The following is a 17,163-nucleotide window of genomic DNA, read 5'->3' as shown; positions in this document are numbered from 1 at the left end:
CACAGGTCACAGGTCACAGAGTAAGGGCAAAGCGTGACCTGGAATAGCATAATCTATCCTCTTGTTCCACAGCACACTGGTCTAACAACACACAGGTCCCACAACACATAGATCCTACAACACACAGGTCCCATAACACACAGGTCCCACAACACACTGATCCTACAACACACAGGTACTACAACACACAGCAGGTCCTACAACACACTGACTCCACAACACACAGGTCCTAGAACACTAAAGGAGAGTCAGAGAAGGAGAACACACACCATCACTGAAGGACTTATAACACACCACGATACCAGAACCTTAAGGGAATATATACGAGACAAAGTTACTCAGTAAAGTTGGTCAGTCAAAACAGGGATTATAAATTATATGTTCCCTGATGTCGGATGTTGCAAGTTTCTCTCGTGTTTTTTTTTAGCCTTTAACTTCTGCAACTTTATAATGCAATAACAAGTTGGTAATTTTTGTTGTAATAATATCGGGTTAGTAATTTCTGTTGTAATAGTTGTAATAGTAATAGGTTGGTGATTTATGTTGTTAATAGTAATAGGTTGGTAATTTTTTTTTTAATTTCTCATCATGGTTTCTGAGTACATTTTTTCTGTCTTTGGGATTTTTCGTGTAATTAAGGTCAGTCTGTGTGTTTTGTTTTTCCTGGGCTGTTGCTGTAGTTTCCTCCCTGATATGACATTTAGGGTAGTTCCTATTTCTACTACTATTACTATTACCACCACTGCTACTAACATCACCACCACTGCTACTAACATCACCACCACACTTACTAACATTACTTTACCGTTATGACAACTACCACATTTGATATTACCACCACCACCACCATCACCACCACCATCACCACCATTACCACCACCACCATTCGTACCACAGTCATTACCTTCATCACCCCAGCCATCCCTTTCCTCTCCTCTTCCTCTCCCACCTTTTCCACCTCTTCTTCTCCATCCTCTCTTCCTCTTCTCTTTTCCCTTTTATCATATCCATTCTTCCTCCTTCCTCCCCACCTGGTACAAATACGTCACAATAAGAGAAAATCATCTGAGAGAGAAAGAGAGGAGAGAGAAAGAGAGGAGAGGGAAGAGAGGAGAGGGAAGGGGAATACCACACGCCTCACCGCTTATCCTACATCACTCACCCGGGCACCCAAATCCAATAATCCGATAGGCGGAGTAATTGGAGGCATATATCAGCTCCTTTGATGAAAATTACTAGCCCTAGCCCGCCTCTTTTCCAACCTTCTTCTCCTGCCTTCCTTCCCGCCATTACGTACCGTTTTCTTAGCAAAAGGAAAATGAAACGAGCGAGGTTTTATGTCTGGCGAAATTGTTTCCAGCATCTGACTTTTAAGAAGGTAATCACAGACACCGTTGTACTTTTTCTTTTGTCTTCCTTCCTTAAGAAATTGTTATTTGACTTCTCGGTCCCTGAGGAGGTGCGCGTCACGGCTCAAGGTGGAGACAAAGAGGTGAAGTGGTGACGAGTGTGTGCCTTGGTGTATGACTTGAGATGTAATAATAATAATAATAATAATAATAATAATAATAATAATAATAAATAATAATAATAATAATGATAAGGCAGAATACATTGTTGGACACATTGACTCATCACTAGGACAGAGAACAGCTAAAACGGCCATATGTTTACCAGTGGTTGTGTTGTGTTGTGTTGTGTTGTGTTGTGTACACCTTACTCCCGGCTATGACAGACACAATTACATGTACCTAGACAAGTATAAGCTGACTCTGGGTCCTTCTCAAGCTAGGCCAAGACTCGATGCTGGAGGATTGCTCTATATATCTCCACCTTGAACCAGTGTGACCTACGACTTGAATATATTATAGAGTTACAGCGTAAGGATTGCAGTGAGGTTATGTTCAATTGTACAGATTCAAAATAGTGGCCATGGCCTGTCTGTCTGTCTCTGTCTGTCTCTCTGTCTGTCTGTCTCTCTGTCTGTCTGTTTGTCTGTCTGTGTTTACCCTCGCTTAGAAATCTTCCCAAAGGAACTGGTTGAGTATTGTGTTACTACTCCCCCAAACGTACGGGAGCCAATTTTACATTCAACACACACACACACACACACACACACACACACACACACACACACACACACACACACACACACACACACACACACCAGGCCCTGAAATATACACACAGCGATGTTCAGGGGCCAAATCCTATCTTCTTCCCACACACCCCACCCACCCCACCCCACCCCACCCCACCTCACCACACACCACACCACACCCCACCCCACACCACCCCCACCCCACCCCACACACCACACCCACCCACCCCCACCCACCCACCCCACCCCACCCACCCCCACCCCACCCCCCACCCCACACACATGGGTTTTATCTCCCTTTCTGTAGTAAAATTAAAGAGAGTGCCCCTGGGTTTATTTTCTTCTATCTTCCTCCCGATCTACATTATTTATGCAAAACACTAGTCTGAGCATCCACGCCTTCTATTATATCTTACCCGCCCGCCCTCCTCTCTTTCGTAATCCACCTCCTTCCCCTCATCTTCCTTCTTTCTTCCTCTCACTCCCTTCCTCCTCCCTGCCCTCTCACCTGGCTCCTCCTTCCCTCTCACCCCTCCATGCATATAACATGCTTTCTCTCCCACTCTTCTGTACATTATAAACCTACGCAGTCACACACACACACACACACACACACACACACACACACACACACACACACACCTCAACACTCCCTTTCAGTATAACTTTCTTTAATTCGTTGTATTTTTCGTAAACCAAACCTGTACATCCTATCCTCTCTCTTTCTTTCATTTCCCCTCTGCTTTCCCTTTCCTTCTTCCCTTTCACTTCCTGATTTCTTTCCCTCCCTTCTTCCTTCCCATTCCCATTTCCCCTTCCCTCCCTTCCTCCCCATCTCCCTCCCTCCTTCCCATCCTCCCCCTTCCCTTCCATTCTCCCCCTTCCCTCCCTTCCTCCCATCCATGATTCACGGCAGCCAAATAATGTATAAATTTACGAACACTGTCAAAACGACCGGACATTATATAACCCTATAAACTTTTTAATCAGATGTATGGCACAGAGGGAAGGGGAGGGGTGGGAGGGGAGAAAAGGGAAGGGGAGGGGAGGGGAGGGGAGGGTAGGAGAGGGAAGTAGTTGAGGGGAGGGGAGGAGTTTGATGGGAGGGGAAGGGAGGGTCTGAGGAGAGGAGTAAGGAGGAATTGGGGAGAAGGGAGGGGAGGAGAGAAGGGAAGGGGCAGAGAGAATGAGAGTGGAGGTGCTGAGGGGGGAAAAGGGAAAGGAGGAGAGGAGAGAACAAGGGAGAAGGAAATGGAGGGGAGGGAAGGGGAGAACAGTTGAGGAGGGGGTAGAACAGAGAAGGAGGGTGGATAACAGGGGGAGGAGGGGAGAAAACAGGGGAGGAGGGAAGACAAGAGGGGAGAAGAGGAGAGGGGGAACTGGTGTTTAACACTGTATAGGTTCCTCTATTATAACCCTTAGCTGGTGATGGATGAGGCGAGGGGTATGAGAGAGGGGAAGAGAAAGGTGTAGAGGAAGGGGAAATGGGACGATGGGGAGGAAAGATTAGGGGGAGGAACAGTAGGGAAGGAAGATAAAGGAAAGAAACAGTGGGAGGAGGAAGGAACATTGGTGAAGGAATATATGGGGAAGGAAGATAGGGGGAAGGAAGAGTGGGGAAGAAAGATAGGGGGAAGGAAGATTATGGGAAGTAAAGAGTATTAAGGTGATTTAAATATCCGGAATCATAGGAATATTCCTCCTCTCTTCACCTTCTTCCTCCTCTCTTCATCCTCCTCCTCCTCTCTTCATCCTCCTCCTCCTCTCTTCACCTTTTCTTTATTTGTGCAACTCATACATATTTTGCCTCCTCCTCCTCCTCCTCCTCCTCCTCCTCCTCCTCCTCCTCCTCCTCCTCCTCCTCCTCCTCCTCCTCCTCCTCCTCACAGGTTCCAGAGCTCCTCACAATATCTCCCACCAACATATACTGTAGTTCCATCCATCACACATTAATCCTCGCAACTGAATATTTGAATGTTGGGATTATGTTGACTACACGTTAATTAATGCGCTTGTGTTAGATTGACACAAAAAAATGTGAAATCTCTAAGTTTTTATGCATTAAGACTAAGCTGTTTTTCGTAAGCGTTTTTTATGTAGATTTTGTAAAAATAACGTGTGTAAAATCTTCAAATTATATATTTTGTGTATTTTTAGTTATAATTTATGTAAATTTTTCTAATTAGTCATCTGCATAAACGTATATTCATTAATTTAATGGTTGTGTCATAAAGATGAGTATTATATATATATATATATATATATATATATATATATATATATATATATATATATATATATATATATATATATATATATATATATATATATATATATATATATATATATATATATATATATATATATATATATATGTATGTGTGTGTGTGTGTGTGTGTGTGTGTATGTATCTTTTTCGTTCGTGTATATTTATAAAATAAGTCATCTATATAACCGTGAATTGATATGTATATACCAGTCAGTATATATAAACTTTTACCATGAAAAATATAGTTACTATTTACTCACTGTGTTTGTATTAGTTAAGGTGTCAACTCAAGCCTTAATTGCTCAGGTACACTCCCAAAACTCACCTGGTAATTTAAACATACACTCATAAATAATTACAGAAATATAGTTTTATACATTTCTCTAACTCGCTTCACGTTAGAATAAATATATTACTGAACCTAAACCACAAATACTGTTCATTGATTTTCTCGTTCGTGTTCCGATTTATCGAAATATATGAATTGTTTTGCTTATTAAGGAATGGTTGTTTTTATACACGTCTTTAATGCTTAGAGTGTAAACGTCGCCCTCGAAGTGTAATAGTTTTAACCTTTGCCGTCAAAAGGATAAAGCTCAAAGGTATAATATTTTTTATCCATTTATCCGATCCTTTCCTACAGACGCGACAGGATTTTGTAGGGAACATTATCCATAGGAAGTTGACTTAGTGTTGGAGTGAGAACATCTTGACATTCCGGGGGATATTGTTTCTCTCCTTCCCTCCTTCCTTCCTTCCTTCCTTCCTTCCTTCCTTCTTTTCCTCCCTTCCTCATTCAATCCCTCCCTTCTTCACGCCCTCCCTCCTTCTTTCCCTCCCTCCCTCCTTCCTTCTTTCATTACTTTCCATCTTTCCCTCCCTTTCTCACTCATTCCCTCCCTTCTTCACGCTCTCCCTCCCTCCTTCCTTCTTTCCTTAGTTTTCTTCTTTCCCTCCCTTTCTCACATATTTTCTCCCTTCACTTTCACACCTTTCCTCCCTTTCTCCTTTATCTCTCCCAGTTCTCCTCACACAAGTCCTAACTCCTCCCTCCTCCCCTTACTTCTCCCATTTCCTTATTTATGTTTCTTCATTATTTTTTCTTCCCCGTCTTTTTCCTCTTTTATTCTTCCTACGTTTTTATTTTTCTGCTTTGCTTTTTACACTTTTAATCTTCTTCCTTTCCCCTCTTTTCGCCCTCCTCACTCTCATCTGCATCCATCCTTCTCATCTTTTCAAATTTTTCCATTCCTTCCTCTCCTTGTGTATCCTCTCTTTCCTTCGTCCCATCTCTCCTCCCTCCCTCTCCATTTTCAGTACTGCATTCCTGGAAGCTTTTTTTCAAGGTCCCTCTTGTATCCTATTTCTCTCTCCTATTTCTTTCTCCGACCCATTTTAGCCTTCTTTCCTTGGCCTTCAGTCCCTCCCTCCCTCCATTACTTCTCCCATTTCATTATTTGCGTTTTCATTATTTTCTCTTCCCCGTCTTTTCCCTCTTTTTATTCTTCCTACGTTTTATTTTCTCGCTTTGCTTTTACACTTTTAATCTCTTCCCTTTCCCCCCTCTTTCTCTCCCTCCCCTACCTCTCATCTGCATCCATCTTTCTCATCTTTCTCAAACTTTTCCATTCCTTCCTCTCCTTGTGTATCCTCTCTTTTCCTTCCTCCTATCTCTCTCCTCCCTCCCTCTCTCCCATCTTCCCTTCTACCTTCATCCCCCATTTTTTTCCTAGTCCCTCTTGTATCCTATTTCCTCTCTCACATTTCTTCTCCGACCTATCTTTTGCCTCCTTCTCTTCCTCTATCTTCTCAGTCCCTCCCTCCCTCCCTCGCCAACCCCCACCCCACCTTGTGTCTCTCCCTCTCTTAATTTTCTCCCTGCCCTGGATCCCTCCCTCCCTACCCACACACATGCAGGGAGAATACCAAGCAGATTAGTGGCACCATCAGTATGCCAGGTCAAGACAGTGAGGGAGAAAGGGAGGGGGGGAGGTCCACCCTTCCTCGAAATCTCCATCACAAACACGTGCTAATTACTCCTTGTCGGACCCACGGGAGAGAGACCTCGGAAGGAAGCCTACCGGTGAGCCACAGGTGACCTGGAAGTGAGCTGGGGATGACCTGGAGGCGGAGTGGAGGTGACCTGGCTTGGGGTGGCGTGGAGGTGGAGCGTAGGTGAGCTTGGGGGTGGCGTGGGAGTGACTTGGAGGTAAACTTGGGATGACCTGGTGTGGAGGAGACCTGGAGTTGACCTGGAGTTGTCCTAGAGCTGCGATTATTTATCTTAACCGAAGGAAAATGGAGAAATAACCCTCCCCTGACCTGCGAGACGGGCCTCAAATCCTTGACCTGGGGGTGACTCGAAGGAATATGATAAATAACTCTACTCTGACCTGGTAAAGGCTACTATTTTTTACCCTGAAGACGTTCCTCGTTTGACCTGGACAGTGACAAAAAAAAAAATATCCCCTTTGAAAACGAACATGGAATAAACTAGAAGCTGAGTATTTATGTTCACCACTAACCTTCTTCTTCTTCTTCTTCTTCTTCTTCTTCTTCTTCTTCTTCTTCTTCTTCTTCTTCTTCTTCTTCTTCTTCTTCTTCTTCTTCTTCTTCTTCTTCTTCTTCTTCTTCTTCTTCTTCTTTCTTCTTCTTCTTCTTCTTCTTCTTCTTCTTCTTCTCTTTTCACTCTTCTTCATAATATGTAAAAAACAACAACACTGTTTTACCTTTTAACTGAATTACATAGAAAAATCCAACACACATTAGTTTATTAATTTCTTTTCGTTTCTTTTTTTCATATTAAATTTTTTCTTATAATTTCAATTTATTAAGAGCAGCTAAATAAATAGTGTTGTATATTTTAACTGAATATTTATGTTTATTTATTTATTTATTTATTATACATTATTATCACCCGTTTTGAAGTTTTGTTTTTTTCATATTACTTTACAGTTCTTATGTAATGTGTATTTATTTTTTAATTGAACTGCGGTATGTGTTATTTTTTGTTTTATTAACGAGTGACGTCATAACCAGATGTAAGTTACAGGTACTGTGCTTGACCTAGAGCTGTTCGCCCAATGGAGTCTTCACAGAGTCTTCCTTCCATTATGATCGTGTTGTGTTGAGGGTGAGACGAACGCTGGGTGATGGTGAATGTTTGTTTTGGTGGTGGTAAATTCTCGTGCTGGTGGTGGTGGTAAATTCTCGTGCTGGTGGTGGTGGTAAATTCTCGTGCTGGTGGTGGTGGTAAATTCTCGTGCTGGTGGTGGGGTGGTGGTAAATTCTCGTGCTGGCGGTGATGTACCTCGTGCTGGTGGTGGTGGTAAATTCTCGTGCTGGTGGTGGTGGTAAATTCTCGTGCTGGCAATGGTAAATTCTCGTGCTGGCGATGGTGGTAAATTCTCGTGCTGGCGGTGATGGTAAATTCTCGTGCTGGTGGTGGTGGTAAATGTTCGTGGGAGCGTTGTGTAGTCTTGACTTTTTTTGTCCCGCCAGACGCTGGGTAGGAAAAACAGCCGCCGTTCTGATAATTCCTTGTTGATTCAGTTCGCTCGTTGTGAACTTTGTAGCTCAGTTATTTGTGTTCAGTCAACCCTGCTGCTGCTGCTTACTACTTTTACTCCCCAACTCACTTAAAGTTTGTCCTGTTTGAGGTGTTCTTATGGAGGAGTACCTACACCCCCCCCCCCCTCCTTGATGTGGAGTTCTAATCCTTTACATGAAGTTCTAACTCCCCGATGTAGAGTTTTACTCCCTAAGATGCTCTCGTCTCTTTGCAAGTATTATTACTCTGAAATTCTCAAGCATTTTTGTGGTCTGTTTTTACCGAGACCACCAGAGCTTAGGAGTTATTAAGATGTAGGTGAGTGAGTGATACAGGTAGGAGAGAGAGAGAGAGAGAGGCCACGGGGAGGAACTACTCTATGTAGATCAATTAATCTATCTACTCACTCGACTTATTTTCTTCTTTTTCTTCTCCATTTTCCTCTTTTTATATTCTCCCTCCTCTTCATTTCTTCTTCTTCGTCTTTTTTTACTTTTTTCCTCATTTTTTTTTACTTTCTCCTCTTCCTCCTCCTCCTCCTCCTATTTATCTTCTTCCTCCGTGTTCTAAATTCCTTCAACAAGACATCTGGCTCTCGTGTGGTGTTTACCCAGTAGGTTGTTGCTCCTTGAGGCCACATTCATCCACTGAAGGACGACGTTACGCCTTGAGTTAGATTAATGGAGATGGAGCTCATAGAGAGGACGATCATTCAACCAAGGGCGACTTTCTTCAAGGTCTACTGGCTAATATTTTTAATGTTTTGAGGAGGTGAATGATAGGACTACATATTCGTTAATCTCCAAAGTGAAAAAAAATCATCTTTTTATTACGATTAAAAACACAATTTTAATTTGTACAGGTAAGGATGCATTTCCTTCAACAGGTAAGGATTGGATTCCATTAGTAACTATAAACGTAATTATTTTAACATCGGAAGCAAACCTGGTTTAATTTCACCTAATACTAACATAAATTTAGCCAAACACAAATCAATATAGTTTCCCCATTAAGAAAAAAGGTCCCATTGCTTATACTGTACCAACCTTTAATTCTATAGCAATTGAGGTTCTTAAAAAAATATACACGGGGAAGTCAAAGTTAAGGAGAGTTGAATTACCTGTGTGGAGGCTAAGTTGAAATAAATTTTACCTGTAATAATTATTGTGTGAGGAGGATATATTTTTTTTTTTTTACACACAGCGCCGTGATGAATATGTGAATATAGTGGAGTTAAGACAGGCAAGGATTTACACTATGTTCATTTACAGGTATTATATTCATTTACACCCATTACAGCCTAGTCGTTTACACAGTGTGCTTATTTACACCCTTTATAACTTTTGCTTTTTACACTCGATTACACAATTTATTTTCGCTGATACATTCGCTTACACAAATTAAGTTCGATGAAACACAAAATGTATTCACCACCTTTACTCGCTTATACAATTATTTTCTTTACACTCGCTTACACAATTATAATCCCCTCAACTACACTCACTATACTATACTTGTTATGTATAATGTATTTCGCTAAACTATACAGATTTATACAACGAACTTCTTTATACAAACAGAAGACTTACTGTAGTTTCGTCTTTTGTAAGGTGGCCGAGAGAGTGGAAGGTAGTGTTGGGGAGGGGGCGCTTCTCTGCTTCACTACGTTTTCTGTGTTATTTAATGTATTCCTCCGCGGCACTAGTGTATTCCTCCGCGGCACTAGTGTATTCCTCCGCGGCACTAGTGTATTCCTCCGCGGCACTAGTGTATTCCTCCGCGGCAATAGTGTATTCCTCCGCTGTACTAGTGTATTCCTCCGCTGTGTTAATTCTCCACAAACATGTTCACATTAGAGAAAAAAACTAGACCTCTTGCCCCAAAAAATACCTCACTGGTGTAATTCTGTGCTATGTCAGGGCCGCGTCGTGAAAAAATTCCCTCCGGCTGAAATTCCATGTTGGTATATAAACTTACGCGTCGTGGGAGGGAAAAAAAAAATTCTCCACTCTCGGTGTAATTCCTCGTTGGTGTAACTGAGTCAACGTAATTCCGCGGCGACCAAAGTATTTTATCTCTCTTTCTCTCGGAATATCACAAAGGTATTATGGATAAATGCCAGGCCGGGTGCACTGCCAAGACAACGAGGAATTAGAGGCAAACTTGACAAGGTGTTGTATTGTACCTTGAGGCTATAGTGTGTGTGTGTGTGTGTGTGTGTGTGTGTGTGTGTGTGTGTCTTGCTTTTTATGAATGAATCACAGTGCTAAAAAATGTGAGAATGTTTCTGTGATTTTTTTGTTTGCAGAATGTGGTTTTTGTTTGCAGGGTGACACCATCTAGTTTGTTTGTGTTTACGAATACATCTGAGTACTATAAAGCGAGCGCATATTCTGTTTACTTTGTTTTGTTTGTTGTTTGCATCGTCACATCAACTTGATCTTCCTTTTATGAATGGATCGGTTCTAGAAATCGAGGGAATGTTTTTTGTGACAATTTTGTTTCCATAACTTTGTTGTTTGTATTATTTTATGCAATATTTTGTTTACATGCTTTTGTTTTTGTTTCCAATATGTTGCTTTTGTTTGCATTAAATTCGTCTTTGTCTAGTTTTTTATTTTTGTTTTTAGGTTTTGCGTTTGTTTGCAGTATCTCGTTATTGTTTGCAGTATGTTGCTTCCGTTTGCATTAATTTTGGTGTTGTTTACAGGAGGCACCAACTTCTTCCATAACATGACACTAGAGCGACTTACTGTATCGTAACACACTGAGTTGGAAAAAACATTAGAGAGAGAGAGAGGACGATGAGTAACTACAAACTTGTCATTAATGAATTAAATAAAATACTGCAGGATTTTTTAAAGGAACCGAACCTCACCAAAGTTTGTGTTTATGTAAGCGGGAATTAACAGGATATCTCTCGTGCATAACACCTATTTCTCGCGCGTATTATACCTGCTATTTGGTGCGTAAAATGATAGGTAATTTGTCGTTAATAAATTGTTCTTTCGTGTATGATACGCTTATTTTTCATGCGTATTATATTATTTTTTTTCCTTGCGCTATATGTGTTTTCATGCGTAATAAGTTACGCCACTTCTCTGTTGCGTAAGGCGTTAATTCTTAGGTATTTGATTTTTTTTCCAGTAGTTATTTTGTGTGTTGGTTACAAATGGATTAAGGTATATTTTTTATCATAGGACGTACTTGGATTTATTGTTATCTTCGTTCTTTAATTTTTTGTGCCCTCTTTATTTATTTAGTTTCGTTTATGTCAGTTTTTCCTTTGTGTGTGTGTGTGTGTGTGTGTGTGTGTGTGTGTGTGTGTGTGTGTGTGTGTGTGTGTGTTTCTAAATTCTATAACAAATACTAAGAAAATATATTATAAACCTTCACATAATTTTTGTTTAAAGATGCGGACATAAATAAGCAAAATAAACAAAAAATATTACGTCACAATATCTAAGAGAAAAACTAACAGGTTTCTACCCCCCAAAAATATAAAAAGTCAATTTTATCCTCATTTGACATTACACTCCAAGCGGTGTTTAAGCCTTCTTCTCTCTCTCTCTCTCTCTCTCTCTCTCTCTCTCTCTCTCTCTCTCTCTCTCTTTCCACGCACGCAACGCAAAATCCTATTCGGAAACGATGCAGTGAAATTCAATTCTAGCGAACTGGGATCACTGGTAAGCGGAACTCTGGCCTCCGTCCCCACCTTTTTCACTCCCGAGTCGACACAAAAAAAGAGTGAAGTGGATATCGAACATGTTACATGGACTGAACTAGGGCGATGATAGGTCAGTTGGGAAGTTATAGCCGTGTAGGGGGTGCCTGACATACTCTCTCTCTCTCTCTCTCTCTCTCTCTCTCTCTCTCTCTCTCTCTCTCTCTCTCTCTCTCTCTCTCCGTTCCTATTTCTAAACTCTCCTTTCATCTCCTCTCCTCTCCGAACGTGTCCTCTCTTCTCCCCTCTTTTGCGTCTCTTCCCTCTCCTCTCTACGTGTTCCAGGAAAGGAATCAAACACCTCGAGTGTCATTCTACACTACCGAACTGTTTCTTGTTATCCTCTCTCTCTCTCTTTCTTTCTCGTCTCTTTCATCCCCTTTCCCTATCACTCTCTCATCCCCCTTCTTTCTCACTCTCTTATTTTTCCCCTCTTCTTTACTTCCTCTCCTATTCCCTCTCTCCCTTCTCTCTCACCTTTCCCCTTTACTTTATTCTCCATCTCTCACCCTCCCTGTTACCTCCTCTTTTCCTCTCTTCCCTCCCTTTCTCACCCTGTCTCTCCCTCTTTTACACATCCTCTTCCTCCGTCATCCTCTCTCACACCTCCTTTCCCTCTCATCACCCTCCCTCTATCTATCCTCTCCCCTCCTTCTCTAACCCCTTCTTACCCTTTCTCATCTTTCCTCTCCTCTCTCCCTTTTCTCTCACCCTCTCTCTCACACCTCCTCTCCCCCTATCCCTCCCTTCCTTCTCTTCTCCCTCTCCCCCCCTACCCCTCTCCCCTCTCATCCCTCCCCTCCTCTGCCCTCCCCCTCCCTCGCATCCCCCTCCCCTCCCTCGCATCCCTCCCCTCCCTCTGCCCCTCCCCTCCCTCTCATCCCCTCCCCCTCCCTCTCATCCCCTCCCCCCCTCCCTCGCATCCCCTCCTCCTCTCATCCCCCTCCCCCTCATCCCCTCCCCTCTCATCCCCTCCCCTCATCCCCCTCCCCCTCCTTCTCCCTCCCTGGCGTGGACACACTCTCCCACACATGATAAATACCTTCACAGGACAGAGGAAGTCCTACGTTTTAGCCCCAAGGTTATTCATCTTCCTGGATCACGGTGAATAACAGTGTATAACAGTGTATAGTGGTGTATAGCTGTGTAGAATGGTGTATAACAGTGTATGGTGGTGTATAACAGTGTATAGTGGTGTATAACAGTGTATGGTGGTGTATAACAGTGTATGGTGGTGTATAACAGTGTATGGTGGTGTATAACAGTGTATAATGGTGTATAACAGTGTATAATGGTGTATAACAGTGTATGGTGGTGTATAACAGTGTATAATAGTGTATAACAGTGTATAGTGGTGAATAACAGTGTATAATAACAGTGTATAGTTGTGGCATAACAGTGTATGGTGGTATATAACAGTGTATAGTGGTAGACAGTGTATAGTGGTGTATAACAGTGTATGGTGGTGTATAACAGTGTATAGTGGTGTATAGCTGTGTAGAATGGTGTATAACAGTGTATGGTGGTGTATAACAGTGTATAGTGGTGTATAACAGTGTATGGTGGTGTATAACAGTGTATGGTGGTGTATAACAGTGTATGGTGGTGTATAACAGTGTATAATGGTGTCTAACAGTGTATAATGGTGTATAACAGTGTATGGTGGTGTATAACAGTGTATAATAGTGTATAACAGTGTATAGTGGTGAATAACAGTGTCTAGTGGTGTATAACAGTGTATAATGGTGTATAACAGTGTATAGTGGTGAATAACAGTGTATAATGGTGTATAACAGTGTATAGTGGTGAATAACAGTGTCTAGTGGTGTATAACAGTGTATAATGGTGTATAACAGTGTATAGTGGTGAATAACAGTGTCTAGTGGTGTATAACAGTGTATAATGGTGTATAACAGTGTATAGTAGTGAATAACAGTGTATAATGGTGTATAACAGTGTATAATGGTGAATAACAGTGTATAGTGGTGAATAACAGTGTATAATGGTGTATAACAGTGTATAGTGGTGAATAACAGTGTATAATGGTGTATAACAGTGTATAGTAATGTGTATGATGTATGTATGTATGTATGTATGTATGTATGTATGTATGTATGTATGTATGTATGTATGTGTGTATTAATTATAGGCATGTGTGTATCTGTGTATAAAGACTAAAGAGAGAGTGAGAAAGTAAGGAAGATGGAGAGAAGAAAGGAAAATACAGGAACGTGACAAAAGAAAAGAAGAAAAGGAGAAACAGGAAGAACAGGGAAAATATATAAAGAAGGAAGAGAAAGAATGAGAGAAGTGAAAGAAGAAGAAGATATAAATTAGACCAAAAGAATGATTGGTAAAGATAAAGATCCTAATCTTTCCCAGGTGATGACAAGACTTTAAATATAATTGACGAATCTTTTTCTTTTCTTTTTTTAATTCCTTCTTTTCACCTTTTATCTTACACTTTCTTTCCTTTCTTTCTTTCTTTTACTGGAGATGAAATTTGGAAAGTTTTAGAAATCTTTTAAATCTCTTGTAAGATCCGCGGTCGTATTACTTTTGGGTCGGCCTTCTTGGTTCTTAGTTACTGAACAAATCTTGGGGGAGATCGTTTTTACCTGTGTTTACCAACGTCAGCAACACCTGTGGACCCTCAGGTTTTTCGTCCCCCCCTCGAGCCTCCTCCCCTTCCCCTCACACCCCCTCCCCCCATCCCCCCAAAAAAGCACCTGGGTAATGAGATATATTTTTTGTATGTCTTAAGGTGTTGGTGTACCATGTTAGGTGTTGGCTTTCCTACCTCCTCCTCTCCCCTCCTCTCAGGTGTTGAAGCTCTCCTCCATCCTCCCCTCTCTCCCAGGTGTTGAGCTCTCCTCCTCTCCCCCCCTCTCCCGGGTGTTGAAGCTCCTCCTCCTCCTCCTCCTCTCCGGTGTTGAAGCTCTCCTCCCACCTCCTCTCCCCTCCTCTCCCTCCTCTCAGTGTTGGCTCTCCTCATCCTCCCTCTCTCAGGTGTTGAAGCTCTCCTCTCTCCTCCTCTCCAGGTGTTGACTCCCTCCATCCTCCCTCTCTCAGGTGTTGAAGCTCTCCTCCTCTCCCCTCTCAGGTGATTCTCCTCCTCTCCCCTCCTCTCTCAGGTGTTGAAGCTCTCCTCCCTCCTCCCTCTCTCAGGTGTGTGGGCGATATATAATGGGATGTATTTGTTGTCTCAGGCACCTCGAGTCGGAGGGGTATTACGTGGTGCTTCACTTTAGGGTGTCTCGTTTATTGGGGGGAGTATCGAAGCAGTTTCAAAGCTTTAATATTATACAATGAATCACTTGAGGTATTTTCTTAAGAGTATTGAAGCATATTCGGAGCATTATACCTAACCTAACCTAACCTTCCCTAACCTAATCTTCCCTAACCTTCCCTAACCTAACCTAACCTTCCCTAACCTAACCTAACCTAACCTTCCCTAACCTAACCTAACCTAACCTAACCTAACCTAACCTAACCTTCCCTAACCTTCCTTAACCTAACCTAACCTAACCTTCCCTAACCTAACCTAACCTTCCCTAACCTAACCTAACCTAACCTAACCTAACCTTCCCTAACCTTCCTTAACCTAACCTAACCTAACCTTCCCTAACCTAACCTAACCTAACCTTCCCTAACCTAACCTAACCTAACCTTCCCGAATAGTCTTTATGGGTCGTAAATTTTTCAAGTGATATAAGGTGGGGAGACTAATCTTCATGTGATCCATTAACTGTTGTAACCTTTTAAAGTAAGTGATTGGATTTTGAAGTAAGGTAACGAAGGGCAGGTGAGGAGAGAAGAGACGAGGAAGTGATAATGAAAGAGGGAGGTGAGACGGAAATGATGAGATGTGGGAGAAGGAAGGAAGGAGGGAAGAGGAGTAAGTAGGTGAAAAAGAGACACTCCAGCTTATATCACCTGAAGTTTAGACACCCAAGCTTATTTCATCTGAAGATTAGACACCCAAGCTTATTTCACCTGAAGATTAGACACCCTAGCTTATTTCACCTGAAGATTAGACACCCAAGCTTATTTCACCTGAAGATTAGACACCCAAGCTTATTTCACCTGAAGATTAGACACCCAAGCTTATTTCACCTGAAGATTAGACACCCAAGCTTATTTCACCTGAAGATTAGACACCCAAGCTTATTTCACCTGAAGATTAGACACCCAAGCTTATTTCATCTGAAGATTAGACACCCAAGCTTATTTCACCTGAAGATTAGACACCCAAGCTTATTTCATCTGAAGATTAGACACCCAATATTTCGCATCTGGAAGACAGACACTGCTGGTCACCCAGACAGACACCGTTTATTTATCTGAAGATTAGACACCTTTAGCTATTTCACCAAATATTGGACCAAGCTTTATTTCAATTTGAAGATGAATCGTCATTACCTGAAGATTAGACACCCAAGCTTATTTCATCTGAAGATTAGACACCCAAGCTTATTTCACCTGAAGATTAGACACCCAAGCTTATTTCATCTGAAGATTAGACACCCAAGCTTATTTCATCTGAAGATTAGACACCCAAGCTTATTTCACCTGAAGATTAGACACCCAAGCTTATTTCATCTGAAGATTAGACACCCAAGCTTATTTCACCTGAAGATTAGACACCCTAGCTTATTTCACCTGAAGATTAGACACCCAAGCTTATTTCATCTGAAATATCAGATAATTCCCCAGCTTATTTCAATTGAAGATAAGACACCAAGCTTATTTCACCTAAAGATTAGACTTAGCTTATTTCAATTGGAAGATTAATAACGTTTCAATATTTAGACACTGTTTGCTTTCACCTGAAGATTAGACACCCTAGCTTATTTCACCTGAAGATTAGACACCCAAGCTTATTTCACCTGAAGATTAGACACCCTAGCTTATTTCACCTGAAGATTAGACACCCTAGCTTATTTCACCTGAAGATTAGACACCCTAGCTTATTCCACCTGAAGATTAGACACCCAAGCTTATTTCACCTGAAGATTAGACACCCTAGCTTATTTCACCTGAAGATTAGACACCCTAGCTTATTCCACCTGAAGATTAGACACCCTAGCTTATTTCACCTGAAGATTGAACACCCAAGCTTATTTCACCTGAAGATTAGACACCCAAGCTTATTTCACCTGAAGATTAGACACCCAAGCTTATTTCACCTGAAGATTAGAAACTCCATCGAGTCATTTTATCTAAGCTCAGAAAATCGTGACACCTAACCGAGGCGTCACATATCATCGTCAGAGTATGTCCGCGGGGCCAAAGGTAAAATATAAATTAACTAAGAATGAAAAAAAAAAGACATTTACCGATACTGGAGAAATTTAAAGTCTTGAATTCTATATATCAACAAAATAAAGAAATTTGCCTCTTAACATCACACGAGAAGGTGAAACAAGCCAATTTATCCTGCGGTCGTTATGAAGACTGTGGCGAGGCTCAGGTGTATGGTAGAGTGTTGGAACTGGGCAGAGGAGACGAGTAACCAC

This window comes from Homarus americanus, unplaced genomic scaffold (assembly GCF_018991925.1).
Source record: "Homarus americanus isolate GMGI-L3 unplaced genomic scaffold, GMGI_Hamer_2.0 scaffold45401, whole genome shotgun sequence".
In the NCBI taxonomy this organism is placed as follows: domain Eukaryota; kingdom Metazoa; phylum Arthropoda; class Malacostraca; order Decapoda; family Nephropidae; genus Homarus; species Homarus americanus.
This window is presented reverse-complemented; position numbering follows the sequence as displayed.